This window comes from Globicephala melas, chromosome 3, assembly GCF_963455315.2.
Source record: "Globicephala melas chromosome 3, mGloMel1.2, whole genome shotgun sequence".
Lineage (NCBI taxonomy): Eukaryota > Metazoa > Chordata > Mammalia > Artiodactyla > Delphinidae > Globicephala > Globicephala melas.
Window position 1 is genome coordinate 76426867 of NC_083316.1, and position 6827 is coordinate 76433693.

The following is a 6827-nucleotide window of genomic DNA, read 5'->3' on the forward strand; positions in this document are numbered from 1 at the left end:
CTCCCATTTACCACTGCAACAATAAGAATAAAATACCTAGGAATAAACCTACCTAAGGAGACAAAAGACCTGTATGCAGAAAACTATAAGGCACTCATGAAATAAATTAAAGATGATACAAACAGATGGAGAGATATATCATGTTCTTGGATTGGAAGAATCAACACTGTGAAAGTGACTATACTACCCAAAGCAATCTACAGATTTAGTGCAATTCCTATCAAATTACCAATTGTATTTTTTACAGAACTAGAACAAAAAATCTTAAAATTGCATGAAGACACAAAAGACCCCAAAGAGCCACAGCAGTCTAGAGGGAAAAAAACAGAGCTGGGGGAATCAGACTCCCTGACTTCAGACTATACTACAAAGCTACAGTAATCAAGACAATATGGTACTGGCACAAAAACAGAGCTATAGATCAATGGAACAGGATAGAAAGCCCAGAGATAAACCAACGGACCTATGGTCAACTAATCTATGACAAAGGAGGCAAGGATATACAATGGAGAAAAGACAGCCTCTTCAATAAGTGGTGCTGGGAAAACTGGACAGCTACATGTAAAAGAATGAAATTAGAACACTCCCTAACACCATACACAAAAATAAACTCAAAACGGATTAGAGACCTAAATGTAAGACCTGACACTGTAAAACTCTTAGAGGAAAACATAGGAAGAACACTGTTTGACATAAATCACAGCAAGATCTTTTTTGATCCACCTCCTAGAGTAAAGGAAATAAAAACAAAAATAAACAAATGAGATCTAATGAAACTTAAAAGCTTTTGCACAGCAAAGGAAACCACAAACAAGATGAAAAAACAACGCTCAGAATGGGAGAAAATATTTGCAAACTAATCAACAGACAAAGGAGTAATCTCCAAAATATATAAACAGTTCATGCAGCTCAATGTTAAAAAAAACCAACAACCCAATCCAAAAATGGGCAGAAGACCTAAATAGACATTTTTCCAAAGAAGACATACACATGGCCAACAAACACATGAAAGAATGCTCAACATCATTAATCATTAGAGAAATGCAAATCAAAACTACAATGAGATATCACCTCACATCAGTCAGAATAGCCATCGTCAGAAAATCTACAAACAACAAATGCTGGAGAGGGTGTGGAGAAAAGGGAACCCTCTTGCACTGTTGGTGGGAATGTAAATTGACACAGCCACTATGGTGAAAAGCATGGAGGTTCCTTAAAAAACTAAAAATAGAACTACCATATGACCCAGCAATCCCACTACTGGGCATATACCCAGAGAAAACCATAATTCAAAAAGACACATGCACCCCAATGTTCATTGCAGCACTATTTACAATAGCCAGGTCATGGAAGCAACCTAAATGCCCATTGACAGACAAATGGATAAAGAAGATGTAGTACATATATGCAATGGAATATTACTCAGCCATAAAAAGGAACGAAATTGGGTCATTTGTAGAGACGTGGATGGAGTTAGAGACTGTCATACAGAGTGAAGTAAGTCAGAAAGAGAAAAACAAATATCGTATATTAACGCATATATGTGGAACCTAGAAAAATGGTACAGAAGAACCAGTTTGCAGGGCAGAAATAGAGAAATAGAGACACAGATGTAGGGAACAAACATATGGACACCAAGGGGGGAAAGTAGTGGGGGGGGATGTTTGTGTTGGTGGTGGGATTAATTGGGAGATTGGGATTGACATAGATACACTAATATGTATAAATGGATAACTAATAAGAACCTGCTATATAAAAAAATAAATAAAATAAAAATTAAAAAAATAATCCTTCCTCTGCTTCTTTTCAGCTGGGGAAACCAGTCCCTTAAACCTAGTCCTTCATGATCCCCATTTGTATAACAGGAAGGATAAAAGAATCTGTCCTACATACTTCACGAAATTGCTCTGAAGATTAAAATGAGATGGTGATAGAAAGGAACGAAACTATTTGTAATGAGGTGGATGGACCTAGAGTCTGTCATACAGAGTGAAATAAATCAGAAAGAGAAAAACAAATACCATATGCTAACGCATGTATATGGAATCTAAAAAAAACGGTACTGATGAACCTAGTGGCAGGGCAGGGAAAAAGACGCAGATGTAGAGAACGGACTTGAGGACACAGAGGGGGAAGGGGAAGCTAGGACGAAGTGAGAAAGTAGCACTGACATATATACACTACCAAATGTAAAATGGATGGCTAGTGGGAAGCTTCTGTACAGTACAGGGAGATCAGCTCAGTGCTTTGTGAAGACCTAAGGGGTGGGATAGGGAGGGTGGGAGGGAGATGCAAGAGGGAGGGGATATGGGGATATATGTATACGTATAGCTGATTCACTTTGTTATACAGCAGAAACTAATACACCATTGTAAAGCAACTATACTCTAATAAAGATATAAATAAAATAAAATGAGATAGTGATTGTGAAAGTAAATTGTAAGGGATCATGTTGAAAATAGCGGTGATGGTAGTGCTGATGAAGAAGGCAGCAATACAGCCCCTGACTAACAGAAAAGACAATCTATTAAGACATTCACATTCCACTAAGGGCACAGATTCTACTCATCCTGTCCTCACTCCTGGCTGAAAAGTTCTGCTCCTCAAATAAACAAAGGTAACTTACTAGAGGAAAAGTGGGGTAAAGTTTACCTTGTGGCTAGTAATTAATGAAGAATTAAAACATAAAAGTTGAAAGATTCATCTATGTTTCTATTTTATTCTAACTGCTTCTACTAAAACATATAGCTTCCTTTCTTTCAGTTAATAATAATCATTTGAAATTCCTTCTTATTCAGAATAATTTTTAAATATACCACTGCATAAAAAATTTACAAAAAGTTAAGTTCAAAAATAAAACACATTGATCTTGTGTGTTATTTGCTGTTGCTCCCCATCCGCTATTGGTTTGGAAATTCTACCGTTAGATGTTAATGCATGGTAGAGTCTTTCTTGAAAGCAGTAAAATTATGCAGTCTCTTTGCCCCTGAAGTTCTTTTATAGAAATTGATTCCAAAGGAATATTTGTAGATGTTCATCAAGATTTAGCTGTAAAGATTTTCAACACATGCTACTTGCAATATCAGAAAATTGGAAATAACCTAAATGTTCAGCCACTGAGTGGTCATATAACTATGGTATTTCTGGAATTTAAAAGGATTTCCTTTTCTTTATACAGTTCTGCATTACCTACAATAAGCATCTATTGATCTCATCATAGTAAAATACACAATAAATTTTATTTTATGAAAATAATTGGTCATTTTGATTACTATCACAAATTTAACAAATGCATGTATATCATTCCTTCCTGAAACCCCACTAAAATGACAGTAAAGGGAATGTTTTAAGGCATAAAACTACAAGAACAAAGGGCAAAAGGGGAAACAGCAATAGCCACAAACTTTTGGAAGCTGGAAAGCACATGGATCATTGATAACAGACTGCACAGACTTGAGAAAGCTGAAGTCTAAATAGGTACCGGGGAAAGCCAAAAAGGAACTGGATCTACATCACAGATTCTCCCAAAGACTCAGGAATTAACAGCACGAGGCACCTCTGGAATAGACGAAGGGGACCAGCAACAGAAAGGCAGCCTGAAAGTCTGCTTAAGAAGCTAGGGCTCCTGGTCGTCCCTTTCCCCATCCTGCACAGGCCAGCTTCTCTTCCTCTCATGAACCAGCAGAAGGCAACACAGAACCCACCCAGCAAATGGAGAATGAAGAGGCCCTGATGACAGGGAGAGGGACAAAGTCCCAATGACATGAACACTAGACCCTAAGCTCCATGACGGCACAGAATGTTACCTGCTTTATTGACAACAATTTGTATCGCATGTGCCTGTAACTATATTTCACACGTAGGAGGCACTTGGTAAATATTCATAGAACATATCGTCTGAGCCCCAGATACAGCATTATCCCCTGGCTTTTCAATTATATGGACCAATAAATTACCTTTTATGGGTAAGCCATTTGGAGTCAGATTTCTGTCATTTGCAACTAAGGTTGTGATATCACACTAAGATATCACTCTTCTATACAAATCTACTCTTCCCAAAAATCCGAGCCAAAAAAAAAAAAATATATATATATATATATATATGTATTCCTTAGCTACTCCTTCCCTAGCAAAGCCCATACTCATTAAGTTGCATAATATTCCACCTGCCCTTGTAATACGTGAAGTAAATCAGAGTGCAGTCGTCTTGTGACTTGAATTAGAAATCATAGCTCTTTGTTACCTGCTTGTTACTTACAACTCAATCCGACCACTTACACCACATTGTAAAGCAACCATACTCCAATAAAATAACAAAATAAAGTAATAGTAATAACATGTAAATTTAAAAAAATCCAATCCCTCATTCTCTTCATACCTTCTCCCCTTGTGGTTGTTGAATTGACACTGTTGGAAGGTTGTTAAAGAAAAAATCTTACAGAGAGTTTATTTTTTTCTGACACTATTGCCAGCAACAAGGAGAGAGAGCACAGACCATGTCTAGATGCCTGGCTCTGTAGAAACGAAGGGCTGGAGAGCTGGGATGGGGGGATCATAGGCCACCTGTGTTTGCTAATTGGCCTTACCCAAAGGAAAAGTAAACTTCCTCTGATCTTCATGACAAGAGATAGTTTTACAACTTGGACCAAGGAGTCTGAGGGTAGGCTCCTACCCTCCCACTGAGACCACGAGAGAGGGGCTCTATCTCCTTCAATGATTACATTTCAAAGTGAAGGCTCCCAGGTCCTTGAGAAAGACATTCCTGGGTTGTGAAACAGGCAAGAGGCTTTTTAAAGATTTATTTCTCAAAGGGCCGAGAAAGGACTCATAATGACAAGTTTTCTGAAGTAAATGCTCTAGGAAAAGGTAGGTCAGGGGCATCAAATCAAGCGGAAACCTGCTTAAAGTTAAAGGGAACCTTAAGGCCACCTTGATCAAGACCTTGATCAAGCAAACTGCCATTTTTTACAATCACAAAATCTCTGTCAATGTTGTCGTTTCACTGGATTTCCTCCTAAGAGGAATAAAAACCCTTAGTTTTATTTATTCAGGAAAATTCTGTAAGGAGAGTTAACCTCATGTCCCGCAAAAGAACTTATGTTCCCCTGTCTGATGTCCATTGGTCTTCTTGGGACACGGTGAAATCCACCCTGAGTAGAGTATGTAATCTCTCATCCTACGTGATTCCCCCACAGAAATTACCCATGAATTCAAACACTGGTTGCCACTACGTGAATACAGTAATGTTGGGTGTTACTAACACAGGGGAAAGATTCGGTAATGGGAATCAGATAAAGGTCTTTCACTGCAGCCATTCAGAAACCCCCTCAAGGGGGAGGCTAATGATGTGCAAAAGCCATATCAAAGAGGAAACAGAGTTAAGAAGTTGAAGGAAGAAGCTCACTCTTCTCCCAATCTATCAAACTCCCCCTGGGTTTCCTTCCCTCCCTAGCAAGCCCCTTGATCAGTCAACTCAATCACCTGTACCAGCTTCCCTAATTCTCTTACCTCAATGTCCTTATACCTTAATCCTACCCTATCGATCTCTAAACTTGGATCAGTTCAACAGTTTACTTTCTCTACCATTACTGCTACAAAGCTGAGTACTACTGGAGAAATCTCACAACTTCATCTGGCGGCAGTATTACATACGTCAAGCTTCTGTAGACAGAATAACGCTCCCCACAAGGATGTCACGTGCCAAACCCCAGAATCTAGGAACATGTGACCTTATATGGCAAAAGGAACTTTACAGGTGTGATTAAGTTAAGGGTCTTGAAATTAGGAGATTATCCTGGATTATCCAAGTAGACCCAAGGGTCAATCAACAGAAAAGGTGGGACAATAGAAGCAGAGAGGGAGTGATGTGCTTTGAAGATGTAGGAGAGGACCATGAACCAAACGCTGCAGGTGTCCTCTAGAAGCTGGAAAAGGCAAGAATACAAATTCTCCCCTCTATCTTCCAGAAGCAGCAGAGCCCTGCAGACACCTTAATTCTAGTCCCATAAGACTCATTTCAGACTTCTGATGCCCAGAACTGTAAGATAATAAGTATGTGGCTTTCCCAGGTGGCTGCCGAAGATGGCAGAGGGGCAGATGGAGCTCGATGGCTGATGCCATCTACTGGCCAACCAGGGGCATCACGACCAAGGAGGTACTGCTGGGCCAGAAGGTGGTGTTTGTACGCTGTGAGGGCATCAGCATTTCCAGCAATTTCTACAGAAACAAGGGCAGACCATTCGAGGTATGCTGCCTCACAAGACCAAACGAGACTAGGGTCCCTGGACCACCACAAGATGTTTGATGGGATCCTGCTGCCCTATGACAAGGCAAAGTGGATGATTCCTGCTGCCCTCTAGGTTATGCATCTGAAGTCTATACGAATATTTGCCTACCTGGGGTGCCATGTGATTGGCTGGAAGTACCAGGCAGTGGCGGCCACCCTGTAGGAGAAGAGAAAGGAAAAGGCCAAGGTCCATTACTGAAAGAGAAAACAGCTCATGAGGCTATGGAAACAGGATGAAAAGAACACGTAAAGAAAATCAACGAATACACAGGGGTGATCAAGAACCATGGACTACTGGTCTGAGCCCAGTAGAGACTGTTTATTCCTCATGCTTGGCCTGGCCTGCCCTTCCTTCATCACTGCCCTGGATGTGGGGATCCAGGGGCAGCCATCCAGGGGACAAGACAGCCTGGGACTTAGGAAGCTGGGGGCACAGAAGGGACCTTAGTCACTGTTACAGTTTAAGAAAGGCCTGTCTTTTAAAAATTTACTTTACACAGCTCTAACGGTTGTGCAGACAAAATCTGTCTACAATCCACTG

General features: G+C 40.1%; 1 pseudogene; it reads left to right on the plus strand.

Moving 5' to 3' along the window:
• Nucleotides 1-6081: 6081 nt before the first annotated feature.
• Nucleotides 6082-6589, plus strand: LOC115845184 (large ribosomal subunit protein uL13 pseudogene; annotated as a pseudogene).
• Nucleotides 6590-6827: the final 238 nt, after the last annotated feature.